Raw genomic sequence first — 13,649 nt, forward strand, 5'->3', positions numbered from 1 at the left:
GTCTGAAAACAAACACAACAAACCCTTTGCTGTGATGTTTTCATGCTGTAGTTAAAGGAGGCTAATGATATAGGAAGTTTCTTTGAGTAACAAAATAGGACTAGAAATACCACTTAACCCTCTGCCCTAGAAATTGGTTAATATAGTAGATTTGTAGAGGACTATTTGATGATCTCTCGCCCTTTTCTACAATGTGCTCCACAACCCTTTTTGATATTTCTCTGCTCCTCCTCCATGCTCCCTATTTTTCTGGTGTTCCTCCCACTCCTTCTGCTTCAGTATTCTTTGTTACATAGACAGTTCACTTTTAATCTTGCTCAGTTAAGGAATTCCACTACAATAAAAGGAAATAGCCATGTGATTGCCAAAAAATTCTGTCAAGGCGGTAGAACAAATGAAAACTACCTTCCCTACTGCCATTCTGGTGTGGGGGAAGTATTCCATCATCACTGTGTTGAGCTCTGAGGAAGGAACCTCAAAAATACCAATGAAGAAACAGGAAGCTTTATTTATTATCTGAGGCTGGAAAACTGGAACCTTAAGTTTGTTGACCAGTATTTACTTGTTATATTATTATAAAGAGTATCAGATATATAGCATGTGTAGTTACATTACATTCCTCTGTGAAGAACCACTATTGTTGCATTACTCAGAGTGGAATATTCAGTCCAGGAGTGTTGCTATTTAGCATGTATACCTTCAGTGCAATAAGCTATTAATACATCCTGGTCTTGAAAGGGTATGGGTTTTATGCAAAGGCTACAGAGCAAAATTAAAGTATAAGTAAGAAACCATGAATTGTGGAGACTGAAGAGACTGAAGGATACAAATAATGTCATAGAAAAGTTGATCCTGGTTAGATCTTATGACATGAGCATCTCTGAATAATGAATATGATCAATTTGGTTCAATAAATGATGTGTTCCAGTGAAAGAAACTACCTGCTTTGTAAAAGATTTCCAAGGCACCTATCACCACTGTCTAGAAATAGCATGAAAAGGTGATTGAAGGCTTTTGTTGTAACAGTTGAAAAAAGTGAAAATTCGTAGAAGTGTGAATCAATAAGGGGTATTTTGATATGAATCATCTAGAACGTGCTTTGAGAAGGAAGTTGTACTAGATGATCTCCAGAGGTCCTTCCAACTCAATGATTCTGTGAACCATAATTTTGTTCTGCATATAAACTAAATCAATGATCATGTAGTCTTTATCTTTGACCATTTACAAGAATTTACCCAGAACAAACAACTTAAGAGTATGTGTATATGTATATATTTCAGCAATAGCTTTACTATCCCAGGGAATTAAACCCCCCCAAACTGACACTAATTGCATGCTTATCAAATCAACCAGTACAAAGTGATTTACACGGATATGTAAGAATTCCTTTATGTGCATCTGAAAATCTCCTGTCATTACCAGTAATAAGTGTGTTCTTAGCTTTTCATCAGAAGATTATTTAAGAGTCTGGTTGTTATTATTTAAATTAATTGGCCAGCGGTGTATTAAATTAGATAAAAGAAAGACAATTAAAACCATTTTAGTTTTGGTTTTAGTATTAACGCAGAATGGTTCCTATAATCTGCTTTTTGTAACATGGATTCGTTTTCAGGATGCAAAATATTTCTCCTAAAGAAAATAATTAATTATAAAGCAGACATTTTTGCCAAGTCTTATGAATTGTTTAGGTGATCTTCATTGTTTAAAATTCTCTTTAGATATAAGAACCATGTATAGTTAAAATAGCATTTTTCCTAGAAATCTGAAAATTTTTAATTGGAAAATATTTTTTCTTGGAAATATATCAAATGTTGAATTTTTAGGCAAGTGTTGATTTTTTTTTTTGACATTTGAATTCAGGATACATAACTAGGGGTATTTTTTGTTATTTCTGAGGTATATATTTTTCTGAGGTATTTTGGTGTCTTCAGCTATATCTGACTGCTCAGAGATGTAAAACTGTTCTATACCTAATGATGGTCAAGAAATAACAAGATGTAACTTGTGTATAACTAGCATATATGCTTACAATAGTGTAACAAGTCCCGACGTGATTATTTCAAACTGCCTACAAGATGGATAAAATCATCTTTCCTTGGCTGCCATCTCCGACTTTATTCTTCTTTCTTCAGAATAGGTGACTTTCAGGTGGCTGTGAAAGCTCTTGAGACCATATTATTATATTGATACGATCATTTTCATGTCATTTAAAAATGAATATATACATTCACATGTGTTTTTTTTTCTAAGTCCCAGATTTTTAGTCCCTCACTGAGATGTGTGTTAATTAAGAGTTGTCTGGAAGGTGAAGCAAAATCTTTTAAATGCGCTGCACAGAATCATTGTTGTCCTCAAAGGGTTTTCATTCATTGGCTGCAGACCATGCCTAGAAGGTATCAATCTTTTTGTTAATATTTCATTTGGTAGGAGAAAAGCATAAAGAAAATTTGCATCATCTCTCCAAATGCTGTACTATCTTTTCCGAGGATTCAATTATATGAAAAACTTCTCAGCCTTGCTGTATTTATTACACCTCTTCTAGGACAAGTAGTATGATTTTCTCCATACAAAAATTAATTTGAAACTTGGAGTTGAGCAAGAAGTGTTTCAACCATTGGAATATTGATATACCACAAAGTATAGGAAAACAGTCTTGTTTTAGTCTGTTGGTCTGGTGAATTGAGCCTGTACTATCTCAACGTGTAGTACAAGACAATACATTGTGTCTTAGATCTATTCACTTACATTTAAAAGCATTAATTATGTCAAATAGACTTCAGTAAGAGCTGTTCAGGTCTAGGCAGCTCATTGGGACAACATGGTTAAGGCACATTGGTTTCTGCAGCATGCAGCTAGATCATGTCCATCTGCATTTTGCTCCTTACAGTAAGCATTGATGGCACAGTAAGAAAGTCCCCACATATTTTGTAGTAGTCTAAACAAGACTGGTGACAGGTATACTGAATATTCAGAAGGTAAGCTTCCAGAAAAGAAAGTGCATAGGCATGTTCCTTTTGCTCAGGGAAGTGTCTGTGCTTCTGGGAGTATGCCCATCACACACTACAAAATGTTTATCCTAGCCACACCCGCTGTAACACTATGACGCCCCTTCTAGCAACAGTAGAGATGAAATAGGACACAATCTTTTACAATATTACTTTAGACATACAGTTTCTGTAGTGTCTCTCTTTGCAATCTCATGCACATCCAGTTACTTAGCAGTGGAAAACTCATGTCCCTAATGAAACACAGTGTGTGCAGACTTTCTGGTTTTTAACTTGTATATATAGATATAAAATATATATAATATATAAATGTATATATATTCAAAGTATAAATTAAATATATATGTATATATATTAAACCATAAATCTTTCCTGTGCCTTTAATACAATAAAAGCATCAAGTTGGGTTGAAGCACTAGGACATGGCTGAGCGCAGTAGTCAGTTCTTAATTTAAGTGGTTGCTAGTTCTTGCCTACAGCTGATGACACTGGTCCTTTCTAGCTGGTGACAGTACAGCAACCAGCCCTTGTACAGGAACAGCAATTTAGATTTTGGCTGAATAGACCCAGTGAAGGTTCAGCAATACAGTGTCCTTTACCTATGCAGATGATTCACCATCCTCCAAAGAAGTATGACTTGGCCTTTGGCGCCACAGGAGTGCTGCCTGAAGGTATCGGCTCCCAGTGCTTAGATTCTGGACCAAGAGGTGAAAGGGACTCTCTGACAGTACATTCTCATTGGAGGGTGAAGGTACCACAAGCACTGCTTGTATGCTGTGCAGCTGCTCGGGCTTGCATGGCAAATCTGTTCTGCTAAGCTGTGCATGTGCATGCAAAGGCCTCAAATTTTACTCCCCTCTGAAACAATGCATTTAAGTCTTGAACATCTGATGTAAAAAAACTGCTCAAAATAAGAAAAGGGATCAAATGCAAAGCAAAACATGTAGATTTCCAAATGAGAGGGACTGAAAATCTGGGACCGTGTAGCTTTATGAAGATCAGCAAACAGGTATTGTAGAGATGTAAAAACCAGGAAGATAAATTAGCTACTTTCAGTTTCTACTTCTCCCAATCCAAGATCAGAGCAGGGATGAAACAGAGAAGAACCACACATTTAAAACCTAACTTTAAAGCTGATGAAATATTTTAGCTGCAACATATAAATAAATTGAATCATTCACTAGTACAAGATATCTGCAAAACGGATAAATTAGTGGGACTGAAAAATAGAATAATTAATTTTTAAATAATAATAAGAACAGACACAAATATTTTGGACAAGATAAAAATAAATGGCAATGTAAATATTAACTGATTGGGTCAGAAAGAGAAAATATCTGGAATAAGGTACTTTGTTATTGTCCTCTGTAGGGTTTCCTTGCATTTTTTCTGAAATACCTAGTACTGGATGCTGTCAGAGGCTGAATGATGGGCTGGACAAGGAAATGATTTGATGAAGAGTGAAAAATGTAACATTTCTCTTCCAGAAGCATCTAAACAGGCTAATTCCTGCAAGCTATGTTGGCATTTTCCTCTGAGACTATTGACAAAGGTTATTCCTTCTGGAAAATTTCTGTTTACTTAATTGTTTAGCATTCAAGAACTTAGAAGGAAATGCACTGACTGTGTACACACATGGGCCATCTCACAGAGTACAGATTAAAATAGTTACTACTCAGACTAGTGTTGGCTTTGTGACATGCTGGTACATTACATGCCTTTCTAGTAATTCCCAGGGAACATGGTCCATTCTGGAGGGGCTGTTCAATCCATGTGGAGGGTATGGGATGGGGAACAGATGAATTGGGCTAAATGGCACAGGTAGTTGAACTGCCAAATTCATGCATTTTGTGGCTGAGAAGAACAGCAAGGCTTTTCTGATAGTGACTTGCTTAATTTTCTTTATCTCAGTTAAAGTGGTAAGTATCCAAATATGGAAATAAGGTTAAATTTGGCTCAGCTTCTGAAAATTTGAGTTTGAATTTCTGCTTTAAAATGCAGCTGCCTTGTTGCTGTGTAATATACTGCTACAACTCTACATCTACAATGAAGGACAAAAAGCATTTTAGAACTTAGTGAAAGATAAAGCTGCTGGCTGGAGGTTGACAGGCTGCTGTAGCAGCCTTTTTTTGTGCTAAGCTCTTGCTTGCTCTTGTTAAGTAGTCTGGTCACAGCCATTTAAATAAATTCAGAAATATTTCATTTGAAATATAGGCTTAGGTAAACCATGGATTTAATCACTTAAATGACAGGATTTTGCAACTAATTTGGATTTTCATTTTTAGTTGAATGTAATACGATTTTACGAACATTTATTTCACAAAGATTCCCTCAGACACTTGTAATAAATAGTTTTATAGCTACATGTTTATATACCATAAATAAACCCCTGTCATATTTTTATGAAAAATCTGTACAAACTTGGTGTATGTTGAACGATGACAAGAGACTAAAAAAACAGAAAAAAATGAATATGATCTGTCATTATTCTTTCCTTTCTTAACCCTTATTCAAGGAGTTAAATTATTCTAATCCATATAAGGTAATTGCAAATCCTGGATTAATGTGCTAGATTTATTGCTTTTTTAATATGAAATCTACTGCAGATGGTATTACATTATACATAAAATGGCACCTTCTATTTTTTATTTTTTTTTTACCCACGAGGCTTGTGCAGTATTCCTTCCCATTCTACTTGTCGGACCAAAAATTAATGTGAGTGTGTATTCTCAGCTTGAAGCTTTAGATAGCCCAAACTCTGGAGAGCCAGAAATCCTGTTCTCTTTGCTGATGATTGAGCTAATCATATATACATCACACATGTAAATCAAAACAAATATGAATATAACTGGGCAGTAGTAGTACCATTTTTATTTACTGGTATGTTGACTCTTACAATGTGAATTCCTGGTTTTAATGAGGAAATTGGGAAATAGTTTGTGTTAAGAGTAGAATTTTTTTTTTTTTTACTGCTGCTTCTTGTAAAGAAGAACAGAAAACACCTGGCTTTCAAAACAGTTTGGTGTGTTACTTGTGTGCGGTATTGTGTTGCTGTCATGCTCAGACAGGAATTGTCTCACCTTCTTCCTTTCTTTTCCTCTTTCCTGTAGCTTGTATGTGTCATCTGAGCTGGATTACCAAAAATATGTAACATATTTAAAAATGTGATTAGAAATTACAGAAATTGTCTTTCCTTGGGAAAAAAAGCCTTGTTTCGCATAATAAAAGGACATGTTAAAGATAGCCATTTCTCATGGTGTATTTAGGTGAGGGTTCTTCATGCTGTCTTTGCAGATCACTGAACATCAAGAAAGCTATTCACAATACTACTGTATGTACAGATAAACTCTTCATGTTTTAGAACTGAACTTATAAAATATTTGAAGCACATCTGTTAATCATTTTCTCATCCTCACCATTAGTACATGTAATGAAGATTTGAACAGTATTAGCATTTTTATATCCTACCTGCTTGTATGTAAATGGTGTTTTGTTAGTGGGAAGAGAAGTTAAAACTGGTGTAGTTAGTATTCAGAGTTTCTGCTTTCTTTTATACATGCACACAACTGGAAACATTCTGTAACTTTAAAGGCAAATCTGTGGTCAAGAAAAAGTCCATTTTATTGTAGTGTTCTGGTTCCAACAGTTCTATATTATAATTTGCTTTAAAATTGTATTTTTGCAAGGGGGGAGCACTGTTCTTAAATTTTTTAAGTTGTTGTTCACTTTATTGATCAAGCTTATTGAAGGTGAGGAAAAAGACTAGTGAACAGTTAAAAAAAAGAATAGGGAAATAACTATGGGCCATGCTAATAGCATGAAATTCCTAGTGGCTCTCAATTTGGACACATACTGTAAATAACTAAAGTAGTAGCACAATCAGTAGGAAAAAAATCCATATAAGGCAATGGTAATTAAGACATTAAAACCACAAACGTAATTTTCAAGCACTGAGTTATTTATTTAATAATGAAAGGTTTTATATTCTTGTTATATATTTGCCTCTCCAAAAGATCCATTTGAAAACCTTGTATTTGAGTGATTAAAGAAAAAGAGATTATTAGAGGTTGATGCCTAAACTGTGTAAAAACTTGTGCTGAAAGGAAACTAATACAAACTGTGAACAGAACCAGACACTGTACACTCAGGAAATTTCACAGTTTATGAGGGAGGTTCATGTCTTAGCATGCTATCGCTCTTCTCAACAAATCATGGACACATAGATCTGGTACAAACCTCCAGAAGTCACCTAGCCCATCCTCCTGCCCTGTAATGGGATCCATTATAGTTCTATTATTCCTGACTGACATTTACCTTATTTCTCCCTAAAAAACACTGATAACCGACACTCTGCAAACTCTCCAGGCAATCTATTCCACTCTTTCTACATGCACTGTTAGATTTCCTGCCCACCAACGTTTAATTTTAAACTTTGTTCTGGTTTATTACTTCTTGTCCTGTTCAAAGTAGACAGGAAAACCACTTAATATTATTCTCCCTTTACAATGGCCTTTTATATCCTTGAAGACTGTTACCATGTTGCCTCTAGTCCCCTCACACTGAAACCTTTCTGAAATACAGTGCCCAATATCAGAGATGGTGTTTTAGCTGTGGCCTAAGCAATGTAGAGCAGAGCAGAGGGATTATTTCTTGTGCCCTGCAGGTTATTCTCCTGTTTATACATCTCAAAATCATGTTGCTATTTTGCTTTTTTTGCATGTTGAAAGCTTTCCTTTTTTGTTTTGCTACAGTGTGCTCAGATGTAGAAAGATTTTTTTTCTAACGCACTCTAGATGTTGTACATTCCCAGGACAAATGACAGTTATTTTTAAAATATGTCAAAAACAAATTCTGACTCTAATTTTAACCTTCTACATGCTGATTGTGAGCAGCACTACACAACTTGCCAAAGATTCCAGCTGCCTTTTTTTTTGTCATTTTCCAGGCAATGCAAACACACAAAATGTTCTGATCTGGTAGCCAGAGCCTGAATGCCAATGTGTATAACAAAGTGTATTATATTTATTTATTGTAAAGAATAACTGTGTGCAGGCATATATTTCTATACTTTCACATAGGCTTCTGCATGAGTACACACACAAACACGTTTTGTTGTATTCCATTCTATTGGATAAGAAAAGCAGAGTAAATGCAAAAGTGCTGGAGCTTGGCTGGTCTGTCTGATGGTACCCTGCTTAGGCTTCATTTTCCATTTGTTTTGGTGGAATCTGCTCAATGCCTTTTACTTTAAGCAGCTGGAAGTCAACACTACATATTTTGTTCAGCCAGAAATAAATCTGAATTTTAAAGTCTTTGAACTCTAACCCCTCAGCTGGATGGTTCTAAGAAATTCTTGTCTGAGTGCCAGTTGTATATGGTTCCATCCATGTTAGAACTGTTTTTTAGAATGTTTTTATATCACATTCCCTTTAAAGTTTCCCTTGAAATCTCAGAAGAAAAAGTATTTCTTTGTTTAAAACATATCACAAACTGTTACTGATTTTCAAGTTACAAAGTGGTGGTTATACAGTGGTGGTTAAGTTCTGTAGGCATTGTCAAATTTAAATGTATTATTTACATCTGAATACAAAGTGGGTGGAGGTGACTTAAAGGTTGGTTCAGTCTCAAAGAGAACTGCCTCACAGGCAGTTAGGTCCTAACCCCTCTTCCTAAAGTTGATGGAAAAAGTTCTGTGTCCACACAGAGACTTCTAAATTTGTGTCCTACATACATAGACATTAATATATATGTGGGCCTTTTGAAATCAACTGGACCACAGAAAGACAGACTGTTCTTATTTGGAATAGATTGGAGTAGCAGCAATTTACCTATATTTTCTATAAAGGCTAGACTTCACTAGGTGCTACAAAGGTAGATGGTATTTCTCTTCAAGGATTTCCTAACAATCTTTCTACGCAAACTTTCTGATAGACCAGAACTCACCTGTGATCAACTAATCATGGGGTACTTTTCAATGTCAAACATTTTTAACATCTGATTCAAGTATTTCTGGAACCACCAAATGGAGTAGCAGTGTGGTTTTGGCATTTAGTAGTAGTGACCTGGAGCTATATGATGGGAGTGCATTACTTTAAAAGAAATTCGGGTAACTGCTTATGAAAATTTCTTCCAGGAAGGAACGCAAAGACAACTTCAAGAGGGCTTAGAAATCTATTCAGTTTGTCTGCTGGGGGACTTGGCTGCTCATCAGTCTCTCTTTATACTTCTGGTTCTGAGTAATGTGTTCGCTTCTAGTCATGTAAAAACAACTCCCTTTGTATATTTCCGTGAGATCAGTACAGATGCATTCTTATAGTTCAGTGAAGTTTGCTTGACAGTCTGTTGAAAATGTAACTGCTGAATCATCACTGCCTGTCCATTATGAATGAGTAAATCCCCCTTACCTTTTGAACAACATGACTCATTATGAAGGACACAAAAGGTATTTATTATTGTTATTGCTTCTTGGCCTAAGTGGTTATCCAGATTTTGGGATCCTTCAGACTGTTTCCATTGAAAAAGAAGTTCATGATAAGAGTGGAGGATCTTTCTACAGAGCTGCATTGAAGGGTGTATGAAGATCTGATTTTGTGCTTATAGGAGTTTCTGAACAATAACAAGCAAATTCTTTTGCCTGTAGCATTATCAGGTTTCAGCACAAAATGGATGGAAGTTTTTCTAACAACCATTCTCCTAGAGCTATTTCAGGCTATATTTCATGTTTTTTTGATCTTTTTTTCCTACTTCTTGTGTCTCCCTTACATAAAGGTAGATAGATATTTCCCCAAATCACCTCTTCCCAGTGCATTTCAAATCACTGCAGTCTCACATGTACCTTTGGAGTGATCACACACGCTTGCACAGTGATTTGAAGGCTCTTTTGTTTAATTTATCTACTTTTGTTTCAATAGCCTAATTGAACTTAACCCATGCAATTACTATTCCGTAGCAGCTTGCAAGAAAAGAGCATGGTGCCTGTGAATATCACCTGTACCACCAGCTCAGATTTCGCATTATGAAAATTCAGTCTCTTTTCCTTCTATTTAAGATGTTCTGCCTTCTCCCTCTGTCCAGACCAGCAACCTTGCTATCATATCAGATTCTTTTTATCCTACATCCAGGTTACAGATTTGTCTGACAAGTCTATGAATTGTTTTTTCTGTGACTCACCATCTGGTCTGTATAATCACTTACAAAATGTACTTTTGAAAGTGTATCAGTTCTGAACCCCAAAAGAAAGTAAGTGTGGAAAGGAGGAAAATTATGTTGCCATGAGATTGGTTCTTCAGACAATATGGAGTATACAATGCTTCAGATGAGTTATAGATCTCTGTATTTCACACTGCTCAGATTACATGATGGGGGAGTTCATGTCAGGCCAAAAATTATAAATTAATCTCTGCAAAACCGAAGAGGTTGTGAAGATCTGACTGGTCATGGTCTCTCCTTTATGTCTCTTCTGGAAGAATCAACCACATGACCTGTGCATAAGCCTATGTGTTTCACTGTCATAGTGCTGGCTAATGACTGCATGCGTAAAGTGTTAAAATATTAGTTTTGTGCAGTATCCTGAGATAAGAAACCACCTTCTGTACCCTGGGCCTTTTGAATGAACACCTGAAAGTCTTGAGAGCAAATTTCCAGATGGCTTTACCCCATTCCCTGGACTACTTCTCACAGTTTCTTCCCTCCAGTTTCCTACTTGCACCACCACCCACCTCTTCTCTTTGCCTTTTTCTTCTCTTCCTCCTGCTTAGGGCTCAGCTGAGTATAAACAAGTGCCTTAACTATGTCTGTGGTCTGGCCCTATCTCCTCCCCAAGCCCCCTCTAAGCTTCAATTACTGTCACAGTCTTTGTCTCTATCATAAATAATCTGTAAAGCATCCAACTCATCCCTCACTCTTTTCTTCTTACCCTGTATCACACAACTGTCACTAGTGTATGTGTGCTTCAATCTTCTGCCCCACTCTGTGTGTGTGAGCCCTCATTTCACTTGCAAGTCGGCAAAAAGATGGTCTAAAGAGGTCCAAGTTTGGATACCCTTGCTTTTATTCCCTGGTGGGCTGGAAGCCTAGGACTTGATTGTGGGAATCGAGTCAGAGGAATACAAAGTACTCATATTGCAGGATGAGACAGTTTGGCCAGACAGTGGTGGTTTCCTCTCTTGTTTCAGGCCATGACTCACACTAAGCCAGAATTGCAGAATGTGTGATGGAAATTGCAAACTGGATGGCTACAGGCCAGTTAAATCTGTAACTTTGTCAGTGAGAGTGCCCCACCTGCCTAAGGCAGATAATATATTCTTTGCAAAGACCTTCTGTGTTTTGTATGATAATAAGGATCAGTCAGAATCAGAAAAAATAAAATATATGCTTTTCTAAACAGTCACAACCCTCAACTTTCTGGCACTGTTGGGGTTCTTCTGGACAGTGGTAGTTACTACTTTTCAGATAGAAAAAAACCTAATATTTTTGAGCAAATGCATGTTGAAACCCATATGCAATGTTGTTGATCGCTCTGGTTTTTTCCTTATATTTTCAACCCAGCAGCTGTAATTCTAGCAGAGGTAGATCCCATTGTCAGTGGAATTTTCACCTGAGGAAGGATTTCGTAATAGTGGTTTTTGCAAGGCACATTTGTAGCAAACAAATGCCGACCATTCCTCTTCTCTACTGCAGGGTAATTGTGTTACAGTGAAAGGCTTTTAACTACGAATCTGACTGAATTGCTCAACCCCCCTAGGAGACATTCCTGAAACATGAATTTCAGTCTGGCATGCTGAACGCACTGTTCCTGCAGCTGCTGCTATTGCTGACCAGAACTTCTGTAGGAGGAGAGCACTTCGAGAGTAGTGGCAAGGCAATCCTGAGTGTGGGAGAGAATGGTGCTGCTTCGGAGCCTGAATGGCATTGATTAAAAGCTTCAGCACAAATTTTAGAAGTGGTATAAGAAGTAGCAATGTTATACACAAAACATCCATCTATGTAATGAGTTACTATTATTCTGCTGACCACAGCCTTCCAACTGTTCTGTTAATCAGAGTAACAGAATAAAAAAGGATGCACTTTTTAATTTTTCAGGTTAATTTCAAACCCAAAATCAATTAAAAGCTGTCATCTATTGTACTACTCATAGTGATGTTCGGCTGTGCATCAAAGATTGCCTTTTCTCAACAGTGTCTGGTTCATATATTTGTTTAATGAACATAAACATGAAAAGGTGCTTATTACAGAGTACCTGTCATAATTTTGATTTATTCTTATGAAAGCTTGGTGTTGGCACTAACCTTTTGCTTTTCATCTTGATGCCCTGCCCAAAAGAAATGAAGAGGCCCTGTTGCAGTTCTAATTTTCTTCTGGAAAGTAGTAGAGAAACACACTTCAAATAATATTATTCTCTTAGTCTAAATAGCTGAATACATAAGGAAAGGACACAAGACTTAGTCTCTCTATGGATACTGTCTCTTATCAGCTCTTTATCTGATGCCAACTACTAAATTTCCTTTGTGCTTTCCCAAACTGACTTTACTCTTTAGGAAGTTCAAATTAGCATTTTAAATGTTATCAGCACAATTTAGGAAGCCCAGTGCTGCTCAGAATCCTCCTCTCCCTGTCCAGGGTGACCAGTTTCTGAGCAAGGGAGTCTTTCCAAGAACTCCAATCACACAGCAATTTAGATAGTAGAATACAGCAAAATGAGAACAGTGTTTTAATTCTTCATTGTATCATTTGTGTACCAACATGTTTGTGTGATTAATCTTTTTTTCTGTTCAGGAAAAGGTACATGCAAACCTAAACAATGAGAGACAGGATACTTATAATAAAGTGACTCATCTCTTTTTGGTCAATGGACTGAGATGAAGAACAAAAGGTTTTCAAAGCATCATGACACACATAACCACTACCCTCCTTCTCTGAGGGTATTTCAAAGAACAGTAACGCATGAGAAAATACCTAAAACTGTTCAACAGCATCTTTCACACAATCAACTATAACTGAACTTAGGGCTGAATATTGTTCTGATAAGCAAAACATTCTAATGCACAGGATTTTAAGGTTGCACTGGAAGATAAATGGATTGGCAAGGGCAGTTTCAGGACACTTACCCACTGTTGCAAAATCACAGAGTCCTAGAGGATGTAACGGTTCATCCATGCTCACAGGAACATAGGTGCCTCAACAGCCTGAAAGAGAGAAAATGGGCAAAACAACGGTTTCATACTGGAAGTCCACAACAAAAGGATTTGAAATATAGGCTAATAAGGGTTCAGGCGATCGAATCAGGGGCATGGGAACTACTCTGAATGAAGGAAACTCAGGACACATGAGAGATACATTCTTTATGTCTAGACTGGGATCAAGTGAGTTCTCTGCAGCTTTTGGGGGGCTGTTACAAATGTAGTGGGCTTTGTTCTGGTGCTGTATCTCAGGGAGGACCCCGATCTATCAAACTTGCAAGGAAGTATAAATGTGTTTAAATATGCATGTAGTCTATTAAGGCATTTTTATTTTGTCATCTCCTCTGAGAATAAAATAATACTTACTTGCTGTTTATTTTAAATGATCCTTCAAGAACATAGGTAAGTCCTATGAAAAGCTGCTTTCCATTCAAATTTGGACTCTTTCAGATGCGTATGGCAATAA

The 13,649-nt window shown here is 36.7% G+C and overlaps 1 protein-coding gene across 1 annotated transcript in view; it reads right to left on the minus strand.

Moving 5' to 3' along the window:
- The window catches only part of LOC141962544 (neurabin-1-like), a 104,290-nt gene extending 91,123 nt beyond the window's left edge, over positions 1-13,167 (minus strand). Inside the window, exon 1 of the mRNA XM_074910831.1 lies at positions 13,112-13,167. The gene's annotated coding sequence lies outside the window, so the exon portion shown is untranslated. The remainder of the gene's footprint in view (positions 1-13,111) is intronic.
- Positions 13,168-13,649: the final 482 nt, after the last annotated feature.

Source organism: Athene noctua, chromosome 7, assembly GCF_965140245.1.
Source record: "Athene noctua chromosome 7, bAthNoc1.hap1.1, whole genome shotgun sequence".
In the NCBI taxonomy this organism is placed as follows: Eukaryota; Metazoa; Chordata; class Aves; order Strigiformes; family Strigidae; genus Athene; species Athene noctua.